Source organism: Apodemus sylvaticus, chromosome 14 (assembly GCF_947179515.1).
Source record: "Apodemus sylvaticus chromosome 14, mApoSyl1.1, whole genome shotgun sequence".
Lineage (NCBI taxonomy): Eukaryota > Metazoa > Chordata > Mammalia > Rodentia > Muridae > Apodemus > Apodemus sylvaticus.
In genome coordinates, this window is record NC_067485.1 from 5,866,479 (window position 1) to 5,877,504 (window position 11,026).

The 11,026-nt window shown below is 34.8% G+C and overlaps 1 pseudogene; it reads left to right on the forward strand.

Moving 5' to 3' along the window:
* LOC127665207 (cathepsin Q-like) overlaps window positions 1-10,736 on the forward strand; it is a 31,703-nt pseudogene extending 20,967 nt beyond the window's left edge.
* The last annotated feature ends 290 nt before the right edge of the window (window positions 10,737-11,026 follow it).

Sequence of the window (11,026 nt, forward strand, 5' to 3'; positions counted from 1 at the left end):
AGGAAATGGACAGTTTCCTAGACTGATATCTGACACCAAAACTAAATCAGGATCAAATAGATCAATTAAACAGTCCCATAACACCTGAAGGAAAAAAAAGGATCATAGAAAGTCTCCCAACCGAAAAAAGCACAGGACCAGATGGCTTCAGTGCAGAATTCTGTCAGACCTTCATAGAAGACCTAACACCAATACTCTTCAAACTATTCCACAAAATAGAAACAGAAGGATCTCTACCCAACTCGTTCTATTAAGCCACAATTACACTGATACCAAAACCACACAATATCCAACAAAGAAAGAGAACTTCAGGCCAATTTCTCTTATGAATATTGATGCAAAATTAATTAATAAAATTCTTGCCAAATGAATCCAAGAACACATCAAAACAATCATCCACCATGATCAAGTAGGCTTCATACCAGGGATGCAGGGATGGTTCAATATAAAAAAATCAATCAATGCTATCCACTACTTAAACAAACTCAAAAAAACCCATATGATCATCTCATTAGATGCAGAAAAAGCATTTGACAAAATTCAGCATCCTTTCATGCTAAAAGTCTTGGAAAGAACAGGAATTCAAGGCCCATACCTAAACATCGTTAAAGCAATATACAGCAAAGCGGTACCCAACATCAAACTAAACGGAGAGAAACTTGAAGCAATCCCACTAAAATCAGGGACTAGACAAGGCTGTCCTCTCTCTCCATATCTTTTCAATATAGTACTTGATGTTCTAGCTAGAGCAATTAGACAACATAAGGAGGTCAAAGCGATAAAAATTGGAAAGGAAGAAGTCAAATTATCACTATTTGCAGATGACATGATAGTCTAAATAAGTGACCTGAAAACCTCCACCAGAGAACTCCTACAGCTGATAAACAACTTCAGCAAAGTGGCTGGTTATAAAATCAACTCAAGCAAATCAGTTGCCTTCCTATACTCAAAGGATAAGCAGGCTGAGAAAGAAGTTAGGGAAATGACACCCTTCACAATAGCCACAAACAATATAAATTATCTTGGTGTGACTTTAACCAACAAGTGAAAGATCTATATGACAAGAACTTCAGGTCTCTGAAAAAAGAAATCGAAGAAGACCTCAGAAAATGGAAAAATCTGCCATGCTTGTTGATTATCAGGATTAATATAGTTAAAATGGCCATCTTGCCAAAAGCAATCTACAGATTCAATGCAATCCCCATCAAAATCCCAACTCAGTTCTTCACAGAGTTAGAAAGAGCAATTATCAAATTCATCTGGAATAACAAAAAACCCAGGATAGCTAAAACTATTCTCAACAACAAAAGAAATTCTGGGGGAATCAGTATCTCTGACTTCAAGCAATACTACAGAGCAATAGTGTTAAAAACTGCATGGTATTGGCACAGTGACAGACAAGTGGACCAATGGAATAGAATTGAAGATCCAGAAATGAAACCACACACCTATGGTCACTTGATCTTCGACAAAGAAGCCAAAAACATCCAATGGAAAAATGATAGCCTTTTCAACAAATGGTGCTGGTTCAATTGGAGGTCAGCATGCAGAAGAATGCAAATTGATCCATTCTTATCTCCATGTAATAACTTCACACCAAGTGGATCAAGGACCTCCATGTAAAACCAGACGCACTGAAACTAATAAAAAAGAAACTGGGGAAGACCCTAGAGGACATGGGCACGGGGGAAAAGTTCCTGAACAGATCACCAATAGCTTATGCTCTAAGATCACGAATTGACAAATGGGACCTCATAAAATTACAAAGTTTCTGTAAGGCAAAGGACACTGTTAAAAGGACAAAACGGCAACCATCAAATTGGGAAAGGATATTCACCAACCCTATATCTGATAGAGGGCTAATATCCAATATATACAAAGAACACAAGAAGTTAGACCCCCAGGGAACCAAATAACCCTATTAAAAATGGGGTACAGATCTAAAGAAAGAATCTTCAACTGAAGAAATTCGGATGGCCGAGAGGCACCTTAAGAAGTGTTCAACATCATTAGTCATTAGGGAAATGCAAATCAAAACAACCCTGAGATTTCACCTTATACCAGTCAGAATGGCTAAGGTCAAAAACTCAGGAGACAGCAGGTGTTGGAGAGGATGTGGAGAAAGAGGAACACTCCTCCACTGCTGGAGCCCAGGCTATTATACCCAGCAAAACTCTCAATCATCATAGATGGAGAAACCAAGACATTCCATGATAAAACCAAATTTACACAATATCTGTTTACAAATACAGTCCTACAAAGGATAGTTCATGGAAAATGCCAACACAAGGAGGAAACTACACCCTAGAAAACGCAAGAAAGTAATCTTCTTCCAACAAACCCAAAAGAAGATACCCACATAAACATGAAAATAACATCAAAAGTAACAAGAAGCAACAGTCACTATTCCCTAATATTTCTTACCAACAATAGACTCAACTCCCCAATGAAAAGAAAAAGACTAATGAAATATATCTCATGTAAATCTTCAATTTTATCAGAAAATGTTTGTAATTCCCCTTTTAATTTATTTAATAATTTTTTATGTCTACCATTTTATTTGCATTATTTTTCATGATAATGTTCAGTTTTAATGTCTTTCTATATACTCCTCTATTTTATGAGAAATTTTTTCAATTTAAATGTTTGATTTTATCACAAATGTTTCTAATTCCACATTTAATCAATTAAGAAAGAGTTTTTATATCTACCATTTTATGTAAAAATTTCCATCAAATAGTCAATTTTAACATGCCTACTTATTTCTTGAATTTTACCAGAAGTATTTTCCATGTAAATCTTCAATGTTATATAAAAATGTTTATAATTACACCATCAATCAACTTAGAATTATCTTTATGCCTATCATTTTATCTGTATAATTTCCATGAAAATCTTTAATTTAATGTTTTTCTATATATTTCTTCAATTTTATCAGAAATATTTTCCATGTAAATCTTCAAGTTTATCAGAAAATGTTTATAATTACACTTTCAACCAACTCAGGAATACTTTTATACCTACCATTATTATATCTTTATAATATTTTCCATGATAATATTCAACTCTAACTAGTTTTTCTATATTTTCTATAATTTTATCAGAAATATTTTCCATGTAAATCTTCAATTCTATCATAAAATGTTTCTATCCCATATTTCCATTAATTTAGCAATGTCTTACATGTCTACCACTATACTCTAATTTTCCATGAAAATTGTCAATTTTAGCGAGTTTATCTGAATATTTTCCATATACATCTTTAATTTTATCATAAAGTAATTTTTCTCTCCTTTACTTACCTTTTCAATGAAAAAAAGTAAAAGAAATTTTTTGATACATATTTTGAAATGTAGTTCAAAGTATCTTATTAACCATGGAAGGCATGAATTCTCAGGATATATTAAGTACATTTAAAAACCATGGTCATGTCTTAATATTTCTTATCTCTTCAGGTTGCTGAGACATGACTTCTGATGTCTTCCTAGCCTCCCATGTAGGAAAGGACTCAGATTCTCAAATACTTGATAATAAATTGAATGCTGAATGGCAAGAGTGAAAGATGATGAAATATCATACAGCCTTCGTTGGGTACCTGGAACAGTTCAGAAGAACAGCAGATTGGATTTTCATTTCCTGTTGCAAGTGTATAGACATATGAGTGGTCATAAGTCCCAAATATCACTGAAAGATTAATCACAATCATTTTCAAAACAGGGTGATCTGGTTCTGTTTCCCTCACCATTTGGAGAATGTGTAAGTTTAGTATACTGAGACTACTTCTCATGGCCTCTATTAACGTGAAGCAACAAGTCCATATGGCTAACTTTTCCAAAAGTTTAGTTAGAAATAAATGTTATCTATTGCATTCTTTTCCCAGAGTTTAAGGACAGAGAGAGTAGTATGAGAAGAAAATGTAAAATTGATCCAACTACACCATGGGGAGAAAGGCATGGGAAAGTATTCTTAAGCACAGAAATGAACAACCTTGGTGACACAGTGAATGTGGCATGGATTGATTGCAAACTGTGTTCTCTTCAGTACTTTACATGAAGTCTTTTATATTATAATCATTTATATATTTTTCCTTAGAGGCTGGTGAAAACATCCAAAAATTCTGATTACTTTTCAGACTCAAAGAAGATGGAAAATCATGTGGAAATTTTCGTTGGCACTACATTTCCAAAATTTGTGGGCTGGCAAAAGAAAAGTATATGACTCTGATTTGGATAGTGTCAAAAGTCTATCTTCTTGACCTTATGTTAAAAGAAGACTTGCTCTCTCTGAATACACATTAAATATGGACATGTGTATAGTTCATTTTAGATGATATTTTTCTTCTCTGAATGCTTTGTACATTTTTACAAAGTATACTAACAATCCACAACACAACCTTATGCTCCAACTCAATTTTCAAAAGAACTTATGTCCCAGTTTTACATTTATAGACTGTAAACCAGTTGTTCCAGCTTAAATGTTCACATTCATGGATACCCACTGAGGCATGAAAAAACTGCCAACAGTCATGTTCTGTAAAAGCCTGACCATGCCTTCCTAATCATTTATCAAAACATCATTACAAGTTATTAGGCTTCATATATTGTTGGTTGAGTTGGTATTTCAATGAGGAAGATATAGAATTAAAGAATTTAATGAAGGCAGAGTCATGACAGAGAATGAGGATACAGGTCTTCATGTATTTCAGAGTGCAGGAAAGTAGATGTGACGCAGAAAAGGTGGATTGTTTTGGACCAAGGCTTGTATTCCTGTTGGCTTGCTCTTTCCTGCTGATTGTATCTATCTTTTACTGCTCAAAGAGTACCTATAGAAGGTCCAGTGTCATTTGTCACAGGGACAGAGAAAGGTGGAAGTTTGTTAATATATCTTTCCAAGGTAGAGTTAATGATAAATGCCTGATGTAAAGTCACTCAAATGTCTGAGTTTATTCCAAATATTTGCCCCTCAAATTCATATATTCTGCTGAAGCAGGGTCTTAGTGGTATTTATTAGCATTGAAGAATGAGTCTGTACAATGGAGGAGTGGGGGCAAAATAAACCAGAGTTAAATCTAGTGATCAGCAAGTCCTTTCAGATGAAAGCATGAACCTGATTTTCTGTTTGGCCACATTGATAGTGTGTGAGATTTACTAGGAAGAACTCCTAGTGGTGAAGGTATTTATTTCATATTGAAAGATCTTAGGTCTATTCATGAGTGTCTTTGAAAGGTAAGGGTATTAATATAACTTGACTGGTCTACCTGATTTTTCAGAGTTGTACCAAGGTCTTTCTAGCCTGAGAACCTCAGAAAACATCAACTTATATTTTGAAGTTTCTCACACATTCTTTTGGAACTTTCTGGACTGGATTCTCAATTGTATTTTAGGTAATACAGCTTTGTTGTGTCTCAGACAGAGAGAAAAAAAGGAAGCTATGCTTCTTCCTACTATTTCCAAGTTCTAGATCCCAAACAAGAAATATTCATATTCAAGAATTGAGAAAATTTATTTAAGTAATTACAGGGAGCAGCATTGCAGAACCAAATACCCAATCATTATGTGGGTTAAAGTACTTTAGAGATAGCTAAAATTATAGTGCTTATTTGTTTTGCTTTATCTCTATTCATAAGATAGAATCAGAAGAAACCTAGCCTATATTTGAATAGTGATTTTTGGGAAGATATACTCATTATTCCAATATGTTATGAAGGCAAGAATGTCAGGAGCCACTTTTCTTTTGATGGCAGCTCAGTGTAAATACTTTGGAGCATACTCTTATAGTACACATACTTTATTAGGTACAAGTTTATGCATTCACCTTCTTTCTCTACTTGCTGTTTTCTGTTCTCTGCACTTACATCCTTTTGTTTCTCAATTGGGTCCTACTATCATTGAGTAGTATGCTCTTCTACCAATGTATTACTGGAGTATATCATTATATTTAGCATTTCAATTTCACAATTTTTAAATTTTTCATTGTCAACTGAGGGGATTTTAGTCAGGTTTACAGGGACCTGTAACAAAGGAAAAAACCCTGTATATCACCCAATGAATCCGCATACAATGTAAATGGTTTCTCTATGTCAGCATTCAGAGAATCAATAAAGTGAAATGCTGAGTAGAACTGATAAAGAAAAGGCCTCATTGAAGACCACGTTTACTCCATAGTGGTCTGATAGGAGGCATGGGATTAGTTCAATCTTTTTATATTTGTTGAGGTCTGTCTTGTGACTAATTATATGGTCGATTTTGGAGAAGGTACCATGAGGTGATGAGAAAAACCTATATTCTTTTGCTTTAGGATAGAATGTTATATATATATATATATATATATATATATATATATATATATATATATATATATATATATATATATATATATTAAACATATATATATATGTTTAATCTAATTCGTCCAAAGCTTCAATTAGTTTCATTGTGTCCCTGTTCAGTTTCTGTTTTCCTGATCGGTCCATTGAGGAAAGTGCAGTGTTGAAGTCACCCACAATTATTGTGTTAGGTGCAATGTGTGCTTTGAGCTTTAATAAAGCTTCTTTTATGAATGAGGGTGCCCTTGAATTTGGAGCATAGATGTTCAGGATTGAGAGTTCTTAAAGAAGTTAACCAATGAAATTTAAAAAAATAACATCAAAAATGACAGGAAGTAACAATCACTATTCCTTAATATCTCTTAACATCAATGGACTCAATGCTCCAATAAAAAGACATAGACTAACCGACTGGATACGTAAACAGGACCCTACATTTTGCTGCATACAGTAAACACACCTCAGGGTCAAAGACAAACACCTCCTTAGAGTAAAAGGCTGGAAGACAATTTTACAAGCAAATGATCTCAGGAAACAAGCTGGAGTAGCCATTCTAATATCAGATAAAATTGACTTTCAACCCAAAGTCATCAAAAGAGACTCTGAGGGACACTTCTTGCTGGTCAAAGGAATTCATTGTTTCTAATGGCTAAATAGTACTCCATTGTGTATATATAGAACATTTTTTGAATCCATTCTTCTGTTGAGGGATACCTGGGTTGTTTGCAGCTTCTGGCTATTATAAATAGGGCTGCTCTCAGCATAGTGGAGCATATATCCTTATTACATGATGGTGAATCCTCTGGGTATATGCCCAGGAGTGGTATAACAGGATCTTTCAGAAAACCAGACACACTGAAACTAATAGAAAAGGAACTGGGAAAAACCCTTGACAACATAAGCACAGGGGGAAAGTTCCTGAACAGAACACAAATAGCTTATGCTCTAAGATCAAGAATTGACAAATGGGTTCTCATAAAATTACAAAGTTTTTGTAAGGCAAAGGACACCGTCAAAAGTACAAAATGGCAACCAAAAAAATTGGGAAAAGATCTTCACCAACCCTACATCTGATAGAGGGCTAATATCAAATATATATAAAGAACTCAAGAAGTTAGACCCCAGGGAATCAAATGACTCTATTAAAAAGTGGGGTACACACCTAAATAAAGAATTTTCACCTGAAGAAATTTGGATGGCCGAGAAGCACCTTAGGAAATGCGCAACAACATTAGCCATTAGGGAAATGCAACTCAAAACAACCCTGGGATTTCACCTCACACCACTCAGAATGGCTAAGGTTAAAAACTCAGGAGACAGCAGGTGTTGTCGAGGATGTGGAGAAAGAGGAACACTCCTTCACTGCTGGTAGGATTGTAAGATGGCACAACCACTATGGAAATCAGTCTGGTGGTTCCTAAGAAAACTGAGCATGACACTTCCCGAGGACCCTGCTATACCTCTTATGCACCATTCTATTGTCATTAATAACCCATAAAACCAATAGCTCCAAATCAGATGCCTGTGCCCCTCCCTCTCTCTCTCTCTCTCTCTCTCTCTCTCTCTCTCTCTCTCTCTCTCTCTCTCTCTCTCTCTCTGTGTGTGTGTGTGTGTGTGTGTACTTGAACAGGTACATAGGGCCAGCATCCAAGTTCTCTAGGAGACTGACCACTTCTTCCTGTGGATGTATCTACTGCCAGCTCTCTATTTTTATTAATTATTAGGGTGTCTATGCTGTTTCTTGAGTTAGTATTTCTTTATGGATGACGATATATTCTTCTCTGCTTAGGGACAATGTAATTCTTGTTGGGCTTTTCCTGTGACTGGTGCCATAGAAGCACAAATTTTCAAGAAAACAGGAAAAATTATCCCACTGAGTGTACAGAACCTAGTGGACTGTTCTAAACCTCAAGGCAATAGAGACTGTCATTGGGGTACTACATGCAATGCCTTCCAGTATGTTTTTCACAATGGAGGTTTTGAGGCTGAGGGAACCTATCCATATGAAGAAAAAGTAAGTAGACTTCCTCCGTTTTCATTTCAGCTCAGCTTGTAGTGACAATTGTAGATATAATAAACTATCTTCAGAGCTCAGACTACATCGTATAATCTCTTCACACACTATCAGTGTTATTGTGATGTATTCTATGTTTAAGTTTTGGTGTGCTGATATCATATAGATATTTTTTCTTTTGTGTACATGGACAAAATGTGAACAGTTGTACACATAACTCAGAACTCTGTGGTACCAAATTTTCTCATGAATTGGATGACCTGTTGGTTTCTAATGAAGATAACAGAACATATTTTTAGTTCCTAACCATCCAGTAGCATATTAATTCCTGGGATTATTTGTAAAACTCCTTACTTGACTGTGTTCATTTGCAAAGTGCAGAGTGTTGTAGTTTTGACTCTTGCTTTTAGGCAGTAGGCAGAAATAACTGAGTTTCTACCTCTTTATCTTTTAAAGGAAGGACTATGCAGGTACAATCCTAAGAATTCAGCTGCTAAAATCATAAGATTTGTGGCCCTTCCACAAAATGAAGATGTCCTAATGGATGCTGTAGCAACTAAAGGGCTTGTTGCTTCTGGAATTAATGTTGTCTACAGTTCTTTAAGGTTCTATAAAAAAAGGCTAGTATATTTATTTCTAGATATAAAGAAAAAAATGTGTGACATCCCTATGTCATGACAAGTTTACAGACCAGTTGCTATATAAAATGTATGATTTCAATGTTTGAGGTCTTACTCACCCCAATGCAATAGTTTTGGGAACTGAATTTCACTGGATATGAACATCCTCATGATAAAATTTATTGGTCAGCTACATTTTCAACTCTTCTCACTTTGATGGATGCTTTATAGATTCACAGGGACAGATTATCTGAAATCAAATTACAAGAAAGTTTTTTAATTAGGTACTCTATGTCCTGTAAGTTAAAATGTGAGTGAGGTTCTATTAATACAAACACACAATATCAAGAAGTCATCTCATATGCTTGTAGAACATAGTTATCAAAAAATCTCACTATTTTGAATATATCCGCTTACTGTGAAACCAAACACATATGTGTGTATGTATGTGCATGTGTGTATATATATGTACATACACATACATATTACATACATATATATGTTTGTATATGTACATATATTTTACACAATTATATGCAAGTGTATATATATATATATATATATATATATACATACATATACATATACATATACATATATCAGTATAGATGTGAACAAATCATAAAGCTTAGTATTTCATTGTAGTTCACTGAATTCCAGGATCTTTGAAAATACCTCCATATTGATGGTGGCAGTACTCACTGTCATGTAGTTTTTGCATCTCATGTCAGCATCCATTTTATTTCTCAGGTGTTTATCATGAGCCCAGGTCCAAACGTGCTGTGAATTATGCATTTCTGGTGATTGGGTATGGATTTGAGGGAAATGAAACAGATCCCAATAACTACTGGTCAGTAACAGGTATAAACTGACCAAATTTTTGTATTTAAAATTCTAAGGGCTAGAAACATGGCTTACTGGTAAAGGGTCTGGATGCCCTAACAGGGGATGCATGAAGAAATTAAATGTTGTAGTCAGTATTCTGATACACAGCCTAGAAAATTTGGACCAATTTATGTAGAACAAAGTTTATTCTTGTTTTTCCATATATACATGTAAGGCTTGTATGCTTATCTGCATGTCTGTGTGCACGTGTGTGTGTGTGTGTGTGTGTGTGTACAAATGCCTCTGTACAGAGAACTGATTTTAATATCAGTTGTTTCTCAATCATTATACAACTTCCATATTGAGACAGTATTTCTGGCTGATCTGACGAGCTTATTTACTCTAGCTAGTCAGCTTGCTAGGTATATACCCTGAATCCATGTCCCAAAAACTTTTATTACAGGCACACTAAATTGTGTATCTGGCTTTCAAATGGCCCTGGGTGTTGATCTCCACTCATTAATCCCTGAGCTACCCAATAGCTCTAACATCTTACTGACAATATACTATTGTGAAATTTCTATTCTCACTCTGGTTTCTAGGATATCAGTGTCATGTCAGTGTTATTACTTTTGTCATTCATAAAACATGTTTTTAGTTCTGATGCACATTGTAGGAGGAAATTTTCATTCTCTGCTCTAGTTTTCACATCCTATTTGAGGCAACTCTTGATACTCACGGTTAAACCTTTTGCTTTCTCTGATACTTCTGTTATGTTGGCCTAATGTTAGTTATTGTAATATATCTGTCGTGTTATTATTACTAGCAAATGTAAAATATGATTTCTTTCAGCTGGAGTAAATGATGGGGATTGGGCAGATAAATGAAGATTGCGAAAGACAGGAACAACCACTGTGGAATTGCTTCCTTTGCTCAATATCCTATTGTGTGAGCAGCCTAAGGATCACAAGAAAACACATGGCATGAGACTCCATGTCAAGAGGAATAACATCCATTTCAATGCACAGCTTTTGATGAACATATTAAACTCTTGAGTCCCACAAAATACTTGACATGAACACTGTAATTTTTGCTCTCATTAATGAATGCTCTTGTCTCCTAAAATACCTTTATTTTCACTTACACTGCTTGTGCAAATAAAATCCGTTTAAAAAAGAATTATTTCAGTATAATTTCTAGCTTCTATATATTTTGCATAGTTATTTTTTGTAGTAAGAAATG